The sequence below is a fragment of the Pseudophryne corroboree genome, chromosome 5 (assembly GCF_028390025.1).
Source record: "Pseudophryne corroboree isolate aPseCor3 chromosome 5, aPseCor3.hap2, whole genome shotgun sequence".
NCBI lineage: Eukaryota > Metazoa > Chordata > Amphibia > Anura > Myobatrachidae > Pseudophryne > Pseudophryne corroboree.
Window position 1 is genome coordinate 250,532,782 of NC_086448.1, and position 14,252 is coordinate 250,547,033.

The 14,252-nt window shown below is 37.9% G+C and overlaps 3 pseudogenes; all 3 read right to left on the bottom strand.

Moving 5' to 3' along the window:
* Positions 1-3,638: 3,638 nt before the first annotated feature.
* Positions 3,639-3,757, bottom strand: LOC134930660 (5S ribosomal RNA; annotated as a pseudogene).
* A 4,979-nt stretch (positions 3,758-8,736) lies between these two features.
* On the bottom strand, positions 8,737-8,855 carry LOC134930661 (5S ribosomal RNA; annotated as a pseudogene).
* A 4,978-nt stretch (positions 8,856-13,833) lies between these two features.
* LOC134930662 (5S ribosomal RNA) lies at positions 13,834-13,952 on the bottom strand (annotated as a pseudogene).
* Between the last annotated feature and the right edge of the window lie 300 nt (positions 13,953-14,252).

The following is a 14,252-nucleotide window of genomic DNA, read 5'->3' on the forward strand; positions in this document are numbered from 1 at the left end:
GTATACATATATTTCTCTTCCCATTGTCCCATAAATAAATTAGCAAAGCTAGGTGCGAAAATAGTCCCCATCGCTGTGCCACACTTTTGAAGATAAAATTTGTCTAAAAATTTAAAATAATTCCGGCTTAAAATGAAGAGAATTAGTTCACAAATAAAATTCCTGTGTGCTTCTGTAATGGAGTTGTCTTTGTTATGGTACTCTCGACTTGTTTCTATGCCTTTTGAGTGTTCTATACTGGTATACAATGACTGGACATCGATGGTGACCCATAGATAAGAGTCTTTCCATGTAATGTTCTTAATTTCGTTTAGTACCATAGTAGTGTCCAGGAGAAATGATTGTAGTTTTTTGACGTGTGGATTCAAAAAGACATCAACATATTTAGAAAGATTAGAGGTAAGAGAGTCTATACCTGCAATGATAGGTCTCCCAGGTGGATCAATCATGCTTTTGTGAACTTTTGGTAGAAAATAAAATATGGGGGTTATGGGGTTGGATTGCATTAAAAAGGAAAATTCCTCCTTTGTAATGATATCACTCCTCAGACCCCGTAAGAGAAGTGATCTAAGTTCCTCAATAAAAGTATCCTTCGGATCTTCTGATAGGATTGTATAGGAGTGATTATCTCCTAGAAGTCGGTGTGCTTCGTGGACATATTTGTCTCGGTCCATTATGACCAACCCCCCCCTTTGTCAGCCGGTTTTATGACAATGTGTCTATTCTTTTGGAGATTTTTCATTGCTTCTATCTCTCTATTATGGAGATTTTTCTTCGTGATCGGTCTGGGTTCTGCTTCGCATAGGTCTTTTTTCACAAGGTCGTAAAATATACTTATATTACTCCCTTTGGACTCCACTGGATAGTACTTACTCTTGGGTTTGAGTCCTGATTTTGAGCTTGCTTCGTAGTTAGCGATGATGGCGTTTTCTTTTTTTAGGAAGTGCCTTTTCAATGTCAGTTTTCGCACAAATTTGTTCAAGTCTATAAATTTTTCAAATTTATTAAGTCCTTCTGTAGGTGCAAAGGATAATCCTTTACTGAGTAGAGATTGTTCTGAATCTGTCAGTTCATGTGTTGATAAATTGAAGATTCCTTTTTCCTTAATGTTACTGTTCACAAGTTTCTTCTCTTGAATTCTTTCCCTCCTGCCGCCCCGTTTTCCTCTATGTCTGTGAATCTTCTTTTGAGTGGGGAGGCATGTTTGACGTCCACGTGTATTGAGCTCTTTACCGGACCTTTGGGCCTTGCTCCTTGTCTCACATCTAAAAAATCCTGTTCATCACTTGATCTTAGGCGATTCAGTGCAGTGAATCTATTCGATGTTCTAGTGTAGGGTGTTCTGGGTGAATCATTTCTCCGTGGTGGTCTTGTTCTTTGTGGTGCTGCTTTCCACTGGTATCTTTGGTCTGTTTTTGGTTGTTTGTCATGTGTGCTAAATCTGCTCCAATTCTTAATAGTTCCTTGTTCATAGTCCCTTTTATCTCTGAGAAATTTCTTCTCCTTCCCTCTTATGACATCCTCCTCTATGCGTTCAAGTTTCTTAGTTAGAACGTTATCATTAATCCGAAAATCTTCAGTATCCTTGTGGAGTTCTAGTTCAGCTTCTTTTTCTTTTATGTCTTTTTCTAGAGCGGTCACATTCTTTCTCCTTTCACTTATCAAGAGTTTCATTAGATTTAAGGAGCATGTATGTAGAATGGAATCCCACTTTTTAGTAAATTCAGGATCTGTATTTCCAAGAGTGGGTTGTTTCTGGATTCTCAATCCTCTCGGTATTCTATCAACTTCAATGTAGTGCTCCAGTCCTTTTATGTCCCACCAATTTTTTATTTCTTTGGCTAGTAAACGTTCCATTCCCCAAAATAGGTCATCTAAATTACCAGATGGGGGTATAGCAATAGTCTGTGCTTCTTCATTAAATATTTTCTGGCACCATTCGTTGCGTTTAGTGGTGCGTTCATTCACTCTGAACATTTTGTGTATATAAAAAACTCTACACACACTCACCAGGCTGCCTTACAAAATATATCAAGATAGGATGAGAATAGTGGTAGTATGGCGCCACAGGTTTGTGTAAGCAGGTTATATATAGGGTTATACAAATATACCCCACCGTAGACACTCCTTTGTAGGTATAAGGTGTCAGCTAGCCTCCAAAAAGATTAGACAGGGATAAACTGTCTACAATTTAAAGGTAAAAAATAGGGGGATGGAGTGCCAGCGACCAACGGTGTCTAATGGTTTTTAAATATGGTATGAAGAAGTGGCTGGATACATTCGGATAAAATTATAAAATTCAATTTAATTTATAAAAAATTCAATTTAATTTATAAAAAAGATAGGTGGGATAAAAAAAGGTTTACAAGTATAAGGAGATATTAAAGAATACAACAAGGGTATTTTAAAAAACATAAAACGGATATAAAGCATACAAGAATTAAAAAAAAAAATTTTTAGTTAAAAGAGAAAAAATGCATCAAAATTCTAAAAAGATAAAAACAATGCTTATCTTTTTGAAATGGAGGGTCAGTTTAGAGGTACACCCAACGCGTTTCGTCCATCTGACTTCATCAAGGGGTAGGGTGCAAATGAACAAGGATGATATTTATAGCTGGTGTCATGTGTTCGCAGGTAATTATGACATCACTTCCTGTTAAAAATCTAATAGGCAGAGTGCTATACAATTCCCTATATAAACATGAGTATATTAAGGGGGAGAGAAATAATGTCCTGTGGTACAATTTTCTATAAAAAACGAGTGCTGGAATTCTGTTTTAAGGTCTAAAAGTGTCCGAGACGCGTCCTGCGTCATTTCCGCCCCGTTTCCGGTGTCCACTCCGGCGGTGTGCGCATGCGCGTCAGGCCGAACTTCCGTTATCGGTAGCTGTCACGAGCGCTATGAGTCTTCCCCACTTCCGTCCTTTACTTCTAGTATGAAGTGCCCCACTTCCCACGCAGGTTACACTCGGCTGCTCACTTCACTCTATTGGAGGAAGAGGTTGTCATTCATAGCGGCGGCCATTTTCATGGAGTTCATTATGGCTGCAGACATATTTTCTGTATAGGAGTAACCGCAGTCTCCAAGGGAACCATACATATTAAAAAGATATAAACAAAGAATTAGTGCCTGTGTTTTCACTTCTAAGCAAGCAATATAGGCTTTGCATAATACTGGTGTGTTTGAGAAAAAGGAGAGATTTTAGATGTTAATTAATCTTTGTATTATTGATGCCGATAATTATTGGCCCAGAAAACCATCGTATGAATAATAAATAAGGAGACATGGGTGGTGGAATACCAGGTTCTTTGGAATAAAAAACGTAGATATAAATAATTTCTTAGATATCAATTCACTAAGGTATATTAAAGTGGATATAATATAAGTGACGATGCTAGTGACTCAAAATTAAATATGAGGAGTCCATCATACTTGTGATGCTATATACTAATGCAGTGAGTGAATTATGGAGAGGAGTTAATATTTGTGTCCGTAATGTGACAGTAAGTGTTGTATTAGTGCATAATACATTAGTGCGTAATTAACTAGAGGGTATTTTAACCATATTGTCTACTGTGTGGGATGGACATACTCAGTGTGTCAACATTGCGTAGATTATTTTTTTAAAGCCAGCCGATATGTACAGTACCCAATCTTCGCAGATGGTTCCCCATTTGGTACTGGTTGGGCCCTACACTGCTTAGCTTCCAAGATCGGGCGAGATTGGGCGTCCGCCAGTGTGGTATGACTGTATCTTTTGGTATGGCGACTCAATAAACACAATACAATACTTGTTTATTCAGGATGTTGACATATAATTAGTAAGTGCTGTTGTGACATATTATAAACTATTATAAAGTGCCAAGTGCATGTAAGGTGAAGGATAAAAAAATAAAAACCAGAATAATTCGCCAGAAGAATCTCTTTTCACAGGAACGGTGCGATCTCGTAGCCTTCATTAAAACCCATGGGATGGGTGGTTTTCAATTGGAAAATCCAATACATTTCCCTCTGGGATAGTTTTTTGGCTAGGTCGCCGCCTCTTTCGTTGCTTGTGACATGTTCTATCGCCTTGAAGGAGAGTTCTTCTGGATTGGAATTATGATGAAGTTTGAAGTGTCTGTAAATTAGATGTGTCTCCAATTTATTTTTAATGCTGCGTATATGCTCCTGTATTCTGATCTTCAGTATCCTTTTTGTTTTTCCCACATATTTTTTGTGGCAGGTGCATTCTAGCAGGTATATAACTGATGTGCTATTGCAATTCATAAATTCCTTAATCTTGAACTCCTGGGTGTTGTCCATGTTGCTGAAGGTCCTTCTGTTAGGATTCAGAAATTTGCAGATGTTGCAATGTCCACACTTATATGCTCCAATGCATTTCGGAAGGGAACAGTGGTTGGTATCTGGGGGTAGTTCTTTTAACATGCTCGGTGCAAGAATGTCTTTCAAGTTTTTTGATTTACGAAATATGAGCTCTGGTTGCGGAGGGAGAATATTCTTAAGGATCGGGTCCATTAATAAGATGTCCCAATGGGATTTCAATGAAGTTCTAATGTCTTGTTCATGAGTGCTATAAGTGGTTATAAAGGAGACCGAATTTTGTTTCTCGTTATTCTTTTCTTTCTGTTTGTATGACAGTAGGCTGTCCCTCTCGAGCAGTCTGGTTTTGGTGATTGCCTCGTCTAGTATTGTAGGTGGATATTTCTTTTCTTCAAATCTTTTCCTGTATGTTGCTAGCTGTTGTTCGCAGTCTTCATTCTTGTTGCAGTTCCTACGGATCCTGTGAAACTGCGAGTAGGGGATATTATTCTTCCATTTCTTCGAGTGACTACTTTTGTAATGGAGGTAGCTATTCATGTCAACCTCTTTAATGAAGTTCTTCGTGATAACTATCCCTTCTTCGCTTCTTAAAACCAGGTCCAGAAATTCAATGGAATCTTTACTTACATTGCAGGTAAAAGACAGGTTAAAATCGTTGCTCTGTAAAATCTTAAAAAAATTCATAAAAGACTCGGCAGTTCCGTCCCAGATGATGATTATGTCGTCAATGTATCTTTTGTACATTACGACTGACTCCTTGAAAGATTGTGCTGTATACATATATTTCTCTTCCCATTGTCCCATAAATAAATTAGCAAAGCTAGGTGCGAAAATAGTCCCCATCGCTGTGCCACACTTTTGAAGATAAAATTTGTCTAAAAATTTAAAATAATTCCGGCTTAAAATGAAGAGAATTAGTTCACAAATAAAATTCCTGTGTGCTTCTGTAATGGAGTTGTCTTTGTTCAGGTACTCTCGACTTGTTTCTATGCCTTTTGAGTGTTCTATACTGGTATACAATGACTGGACATCGATGGTGACCCATAGATAAGAGTCTTTCCATGTAATGTTCTTAATTTCGTTTAGTACCATAGTAGTGTCCAGGAGAAATGATTGTAGTTTTTTGACGTGTGGATTCAAAAAGACATCAACATATTTAGAAAGATTAGAGGTAAGAGAGTCTATACCTGCAACGATAGGTCTCCCAGGTGGATCAATCATGCTTTTGTGAACTTTTGGTAGAAAATAAAATATGGGGGTTATGGGGTTGGATTGCATTAAAAAGGAAAATTCCTCCTTTGTAATGATATCACTCCTCAGACCCCGTAAGAGAAGTGATCTAAGTTCCTCAATAAAAGTATCCTTCGGATCTTCTGATAGGATTGTATAGGAGTGATTATCTCCTAGAAGTCGGTGTGCTTCGTGGACATATTTGTCTCGGTCCATTATGACCAACCCCCCCCCCTTTGTCAGCCGGTTTTATGACAATGTGTCTATTCTTTTGGAGATTTTTCATTGCTTCTATCTCTCTATTATGGAGATTTTTCTTCGTGATCGGTCTGGGTTCTGCTTCGCATAGGTCTTTTTTCACAAGGTCGTAAAATATACTTATATTACTCCCTTTGGACTCCACTGGATAGTACTTACTCTTGGGTTTGAGTCCTGATTTTGAGCTTGCTTCGTAGTTAGCGATGATGGCGTTTTCTTTTTTTAGGAAGTGCCTTTTCAATGTCAGTTTTCGCACAAATTTGTTCAAGTCTATAAATGTTTCAAATTTATTAAGTCCTTCTGTAGGTGCAAAGGATAATCCTTTACTGAGTAGAGATTGTTCTGAATCTGTCAGTTCATGTGTTGATAAATTGAAGATTCCTTTTTCCTTAATGTTACTGTTCACAAGTTTCTTCTCTTGAATTCTTTCCCTCCTGCCGCCCCGTTTTCCTCTATGTCTGTGAATCTTCTTTTGAGTGGGGAGGCATGTTTGACGTCCTCGTGTATTGAGCTCTTTACCGGACCTTTGGGCCTTGCTCCTTGTCTCACATCTAAAAAATCCTGTTCATCACTTGATCTTAGGCGATTCAGTGCAGTGAATCTATTCGATGTTCTAGTGTAGGGTGTTCTGGGTGAATCATTTCTCCGTGGTGGTCTTGTTCTTTGTGGTGCTGCTTTCCACTGGTATCTTTGGTCTGTTTTTGGTTGTTTGTCATGTGTGCTAAATCTGCTCCAATTCTTAATAGTTCCTTGTTCATAGTCCCTTTTATCTCTGAGAAATTTCTTCTCCTTCCCTCTTATGACATCCTCCTCTATGCGTTCAAGTTTCTTAGTTAGAACGTTATCATTAATCCGAAAATCTTCAGTATCCTTGTGGAGTTCTAGTTCAGCTTCTTTTTCTTTTATGTCTTTTTCTAGAGCGGTCACATTCTTTCTCCTTTCACTTATCAAGAGTTTCATTAGATTTAAGGAGCATGTATGTAGAATGGAATCCCACTTTTTAGTAAATTCAGGATCTGTATTTCCAAGAGTGGGTTGTTTCTGGATTCTCAATCCTCTCGGTATTCTATCAACTTCAATGTAGTGCTCCAGTCCTTTTATGTCCCACCAATTTTTTATTTCTTTGGCTAGTAAACGTTCCATTCCCCAAAATAGGTCATCTAAATTACCAGATGGGGGTATAGCAATAGTCTGTGCTTCTTCATTAAATATTTTCTGGCACCATTCGTTGCGTTTAGTGGTGCGTTCATTCACTCTGAACATTTTGTGTATATAAAAAACTCTACACACACTCACCAGGCTGCCTTACAAAATATATCAAGATAGGATGAGAATAGTGGTAGTATGGCGCCACAGGTTTGTGTAAGCAGGTTATATATAGGGTTATACAAATATACCCCACCGTAGACACTCCTTTGTAGGTATAAGGTGTCAGCTAGCCTCCAAAAAGATTAGACAGGGATAAACTGTCTACAATTTAAAGGTAAAAAATAGGGGGATGGAGTGCCAGCGACCAACGGTGTCTAATGGTTTTTAAATATGGTATGAAGAAGTGGCTGGATACATTCGGATAAAATTATAAAATTCAATTTAATTTATAAAAAATTCAATTTAATTTATAAAAAAGATAGGTGGGATAAAAAAAGGTTTACAAGTATAAGGAGATATTAAAGAATACAACAAGGGTATTTTAAAAAACATAAAACGGATATAAAGCATACAAGAATTAAAAAAAAAAATTTTTAGTTAAAAGAGAAAAAATGCATCAAAATTCTAAAAAGATAAAAACAATGCTTATCTTTTTGAAATGGAGGGTCAGTTTAGAGGTACACCCAACGCGTTTCGTCCATCTGACTTCATCAAGGGGTAGGGTGCAAATGAACAAGGATGATATTTATAGCTGGTGTCATGTGTTCGCAGGTAATTATGACATCACTTCCTGTTAAAAATCTAATAGGCAGAGTGCTATACAATTCCCTATATAAACATGAGTATATTAAGGGGGAGAGAAATAATGTCCTGTGGTACAATTTTCTATAAAAAACGAGTGCTGGAATTCTGTTTTAAGGTCTAAAAGTGTCCGAGACGCGTCCTGCGTCATTTCCGCCCCGTTTCCGGTGTCCACTCCGGCGGTGTGCGCATGCGCATCAGGCCGAACTTCCGTTATCGGTAGCTGTCACGAGCGCTATGAGTCTTCCCCACTTCCGTCCTTTACTTCTAGTATGAAGTGCCCCACTTCCCACGCAGGTTACACTCGGCTGCTCACTTCACTCTATTGGAGGAAGAGGTTGTCATTCATAGCGGCGGCCATTTTCATGGAGTTCATTATGGCTGCAGACATATTTTCTGTATAGGAGTAACCGCAGTCTCCAAGGGAACCATACATATTAAAAAGATATAAACAAAGAATTAGTGCCTGTGTTTTCACTTCTAAGCAAGCAATATAGGCTTTGCATAATACTGGTGTGTTTGAGAAAAAGGAGAGATTTTAGATGTTAATTAATCTTTGTATTATTGATGCCGATAATTATTGGCCCAGAAAACCATCGTATGAATAATAAATAAGGAGACATGGGTGGTGGAATACCAGGTTCTTTGGAATAAAAAACGTAGATATAAATAATTTCTTAGATATCAATTCACTAAGGTATATTAAAGTGGATATAATATAAGTGACGATGCTAGTGACTCAAAATTAAATATGAGGAGTCCATCATACTTGTGATGCTATATACTAATGCAGTGAGTGAATTATGGAGAGGAGTTAATATTTGTGTCCGTAATGTGACAGTAAGTGTTGTATTAGTGCATAATACATTAGTGCGTAATTAACTAGAGGGTATTTTAACCATATTGTCTACTGTGTGGGATGGACATACTCAGTGTGTCAACATTGCGTAGATTATTTTTTTAAAGCCAGCCGATATGTACAGTACCCAATCTTCGCAGATGGTTCCCCATTTGGTACTGGTTGGGCCCTACACTGCTTAGCTTCCAAGATCGGGCGAGATTGGGCGTCCGCCAGTGTGGTATGACTGTATCTTTTGGTATGGCGACTCAATAAACACAATACAATACTTGTTTATTCAGGATGTTGACATATAATTAGTAAGTGCTGTTGTGACATATTATAAACTATTATAAAGTGCCAAGTGCATGTAAGGTGAAGGATAAAAAAATAAAAACCAGAATAATTCGCCAGAAGAATCTCTTTTCACAGGAACGGTGCGATCTCGTAGCCTTCATTAAAACCCATGGGATGGGTGGTTTTCAATTGGAAAATCCAATACATTTCCCTCTGGGATAGTTTTTTGGCTAGGTCGCCGCCTCTTTCGTTGCTTGTGACATGTTCTATCGCCTTGAAGGAGAGTTCTTCTGGATTGGAATTATGATGAAGTTTGAAGTGTCTGTAAATTAGATGTGTCTCCAATTTATTTTTAATGCTGCGTATATGCTCCTGTATTCTGATCTTCAGTATCCTTTTTGTTTTTCCCACATATTTTTTGTGGCAGGTGCATTCTAGCAGGTATATAACTGATGTGCTATTGCAATTCATAAATTCCTTAATCTTGAACTCCTGGGTGTTGTCCATGTTGCTGAAGGTCCTTCTGTTAGGATTCAGAAATTTGCAGATGTTGCAATGTCCACACTTATATGCTCCAATGCATTTCGGAAGGGAACAGTGGTTGGTATCTGGGGGTAGTTCTTTTAACATGCTCGGTGCAAGAATGTCTTTCAAGTTTTTTGATTTACGAAATATGAGCTCTGGTTGCGGAGGGAGAATATTCTTAAGGATCGGGTCCATTAATAAGATGTCCCAATGGGATTTCAATGAAGTTCTAATGTCTTGTTCATGAGTGCTATAAGTGGTTATAAAGGAGACCGAATTTTGTTTCTCGTTATTCTTTTCTTTCTGTTTGTATGACAGTAGGCTGTCCCTCTCGAGCAGTCTGGTTTTGGTGATTGCCTCGTCTAGTATTGTAGGTGGATATTTCTTTTCTTCAAATCTTTTCCTGTATGTTGCTAGCTGTTGTTCGCAGTCTTCATTCTTGTTGCAGTTCCTACGGATCCTGTGAAACTGCGAGTAGGGGATATTATTCTTCCATTTCTTCGAGTGACTACTTTTGTAATGGAGGTAGCTATTCATGTCAACCTCTTTAATGAAGTTCTTCGTGATAACCATCCCTTCTTCGCTTCTTAAAACCAGGTCCAGAAATTCAATGGAATCTTTACTTACATTGCAGGTAAAAGACAGGTTAAAATCGTTGCTCTGTAAAATCTTAAAAAAATTCATAAAAGACTCGGCAGTTCCGTCCCAGATGATGATTATGTCGTCAATGTATCTTTTGTACATTACGACTGACTCCTTGAAAGATTGTGCTGTATACATATATTTCTCTTCCCATTGTCCCATAAATAAATTAGCAAAGCTAGGTGCGAAAATAGTCCCCATCGCTGTGCCACACTTTTGAAGATAAAATTTGTCTAAAAATTTAAAATAATTCCGGCTTAAAATGAAGAGAATTAGTTCACAAATAAAATTCCTGTGTGCTTCTGTAATGGAGTTGTCTTTGTTCAGGTACTCTCGACTTGTTTCTATGCCTTTTGAGTGTTCTATACTGGTATACAATGACTGGACATCGATGGTGACCCATAGATAAGAGTCTTTCCATGTAATGTTCTTAATTTCGTTTAGTACCATAGTAGTGTCCAGGAGAAATGATTGTAGTTTTTTGACGTGTGGATTCAAAAAGACATCAACATATTTAGAAAGATTAGAGGTAAGAGAGTCTATACCTGCAACGATAGGTCTCCCAGGTGGATCAATCATGCTTTTGTGAACTTTTGGTAGAAAATAAAATATGGGGGTTATGGGGTTGGATTGCATTAAAAAGGAAAATTCCTCCTTTGTAATGATATCACTCCTCAGACCCCGTAAGAGAAGTGATCTAAGTTCCTCAATAAAAGTATCCTTCGGATCTTCTGATAGGATTGTATAGGAGTGATTATCTCCTAGAAGTCGGTGTGCTTCGTGGACATATTTGTCTTGGTCCATTATGACCAACCCCCCCCCTTTGTCAGCCGGTTTTATGACAATGTGTCTATTCTTTTGGAGATTTTTCATTGCTTCTATCTCTCTATTATGGAGATTTTTCTTCGTGATCGGTCTGGGTTCTGCTTCGCATAGGTCTTTTTTCACAAGGTCGTAAAATATACTTATATTACTCCCTTTGGACTCCACTGGATAGTACTTACTCTTGGGTTTGAGTCCTGATTTTGAGCTTGCTTCGTAGTTAGCGATGATGGCGTTTTCTTTTTTTAGGAAGTGCCTTTTCAATGTCAGTTTTCGCACAAATTTGTTCAAGTCTATAAATGTTTCAAATTTATTAAGTCCTTCTGTAGGTGCAAAGGATAATCCTTTACTGAGTAGAGATTGTTCTGAATCTGTCAGTTCATGTGTTGATAAATTGAAGATTCCTTTTTCCTTAATGTTACTGTTCACAAGTTTCTTCTCTTGAATTCTTTCCCTCCTGCCGCCCCGTTTTCCTCTATGTCTGTGAATCTTCTTTTGAGTGGGGAGGCATGTTTGACGTCCACGTGTATTGAGCTCTTTACCGGACCTTTGGGCCTTGCTCCTTGTCTCACATCTAAAAAATCCTGTTCATCACTTGATCTTAGGCGATTCAGTGCAGTGAATCTATTCGATGTTCTAGTGTAGGGTGTTCTGGGTGAATCATTTCTCCGTGGTGGTCTTGTTCTTTGTGGTGCTGCTTTCCACTGGTATCTTTGGTCTGTTTTTGGTTGTTTGTCATGTGTGCTAAATCTGCTCCAATTCTTAATAGTTCCTTGTTCATAGTCCCTTTTATCTCTGAGAAATTTCTTCTCCTTCCCTCTTATGACATCCTCCTCTATGCGTTCAAGTTTCTTAGTTAGAACGTTATCATTAATCCGAAAATCTTCAGTATCCTTGTGGAGTTCTAGTTCAGCTTCTTTTTCTTTTATGTCTTTTTCTAGAGCGGTCACATTCTTTCTCCTTTCACTTATCAAGAGTTTCATTAGATTTAAGGAGCATGTATGTAGAATGGAATCCCACTTTTTAGTAAATTCAGGATCTGTATTTCCAAGAGTGGGTTGTTTCTGGATTCTCAATCCTCTCGGTATTCTATCAACTTCAATGTAGTGCTCCAGTCCTTTTATGTCCCACCAATTTTTTATTTCTTTGGCTAGTAAACGTTCCATTCCCCAAAATAGGTCATCTAAATTACCAGATGGGGGTATAGCAATAGTCTGTGCTTCTTCATTAAATATTTTCTGGCACCATTCGTTGCGTTTAGTGGTGCGTTCATTCACTCTGAACATTTTGTGTATATAAAAAACTCTACACACACTCACCAGGCTGCCTTACAAAATATATCAAGATAGGATGAGAATAGTGGTAGTATGGCGCCACAGGTTTGTGTAAGCAGGTTATATATAGGGTTATACAAATATACCCCACCGTAGACACTCCTTTGTAGGTATAAGGTGTCAGCTAGCCTCCAAAAAGATTAGACAGGGATAAACTGTCTACAATTTAAAGGTAAAAAATAGGGGGATGGAGTGCCAGCGACCAACGGTGTCTAATGGTTTTTAAATATGGTATGAAGAAGTGGCTGGATACATTCGGATAAAATTATAAAATTCAATTTAATTTATAAAAAATTCAATTTAATTTATAAAAAAGATAGGTGGGATAAAAAAAGGTTTACAAGTATAAGGAGATATTAAAGAATACAACAAGGGTATTTTAAAAAACATAAAACGGATATAAAGCATACAAGAATTAAAAAAAAAAATTTTTAGTTAAAAGAGAAAAAATGCATCAAAATTCTAAAAAGATAAAAACAATGCTTATCTTTTTGAAATGGAGGGTCAGTTTAGAGGTACACCCAACGCGTTTCGTCCATCTGACTTCATCAAGGGGTAGGGTGCAAATGAACAAGGATGATATTTATAGCTGGTGTCATGTGTTCGCAGGTAATTATGACATCACTTCCTGTTAAAAATCTAATAGGCAGAGTGCTATACAATTCCCTATATAAACATGAGTATATTAAGGGGGAGAGAAATAATGTCCTGTGGTACAATTTTCTATAAAAAACGAGTGCTGGAATTCTGTTTTAAGGTCTAAAAGTGTCCGAGACGCGTCCTGCGTCATTTCCGCCCCGTTTCCGGTGTCCACTCCGGCGGTGTGCGCATGCGCGTCAGGCCGAACTTCCGTTATCGGTAGCTGTCACGAGCGCTATGAGTCTTCCCCACTTCCGTCCTTTACTTCTAGTATGAAGTGCCCCACTTCCCACGCAGGTTACACTCGGCTGCTCACTTCACTCTATTGGAGGAAGAGGTTGTCATTCATAGCGGCGGCCATTTTCATGGAGTTCATTATGGCTGCAGACATATTTTCTGTATAGGAGTAACCGCAGTCTCCAAGGGAACCATACATATTAAAAAGATATAAACAAAGAATTAGTGCCTGTGTTTTCACTTCTAAGCAAGCAATATAGGCTTTGCATAATACTGGTGTGTTTGAGAAAAAGGAGAGATTTTAGATGTTAATTAATCTTTGTATTATTGATGCCGATAATTATTGGCCCAGAAAACCATCGTATGAATAATAAATAAGGAGACATGGGTGGTGGAATACCAGGTTCTTTGGAATAAAAAACGTAGATATAAATAATTTCTTAGATATCAATTCACTAAGGTATATTAAAGTGGATATAATATAAGTGACGATGCTAGTGACTCAAAATTAAATATGAGGAGTCCATCATACTTGTGATGCTATATACTAATGCAGTGAGTGAATTATGGAGAGGAGTTAATATTTGTGTCCGTAATGTGACAGTAAGTGTTGTATTAGTGCATAATACATTAGTGCGTAATTAACTAGAGGGTATTTTAACCATATTGTCTACTGTGTGGGATGGACATACTCAGTGTGTCAACATTGCGTAGATTATTTTTTTAAAGCCAGCCGATATGTACAGTACCCAATCTTCGCAGATGGTTCCCCATTTGGTACTGGTTGGGCCCTACACTGCTTAGCTTCCAAGATCGGGCGAGATTGGGCGTCCGCCAGTGTGGTATGACTGTATCTTTTGGTATGGCGACTCAATAAACACAATACAATACTTGTTTATTCAGGATGTTGACATATAATTAGTAAGTGCTGTTGTGACATATTATAAACTATTATAAAGTGCCAAGTGCATGTAAGGTGAAGGATAAAAAAATAAAAACCAGAATAATTCGCCAGAAGAATCTCTTTTCACAGGAACGGTGCGATCTCGTAGCCTTCATTAAAACCCATGGGATGGGTGGTTTTCAATTGGAAAATCCAATACATTTCCCTCTGGGATAGTTTTTTGGCTAGGTCGCCGCCTCTTTCGTTGCTTGT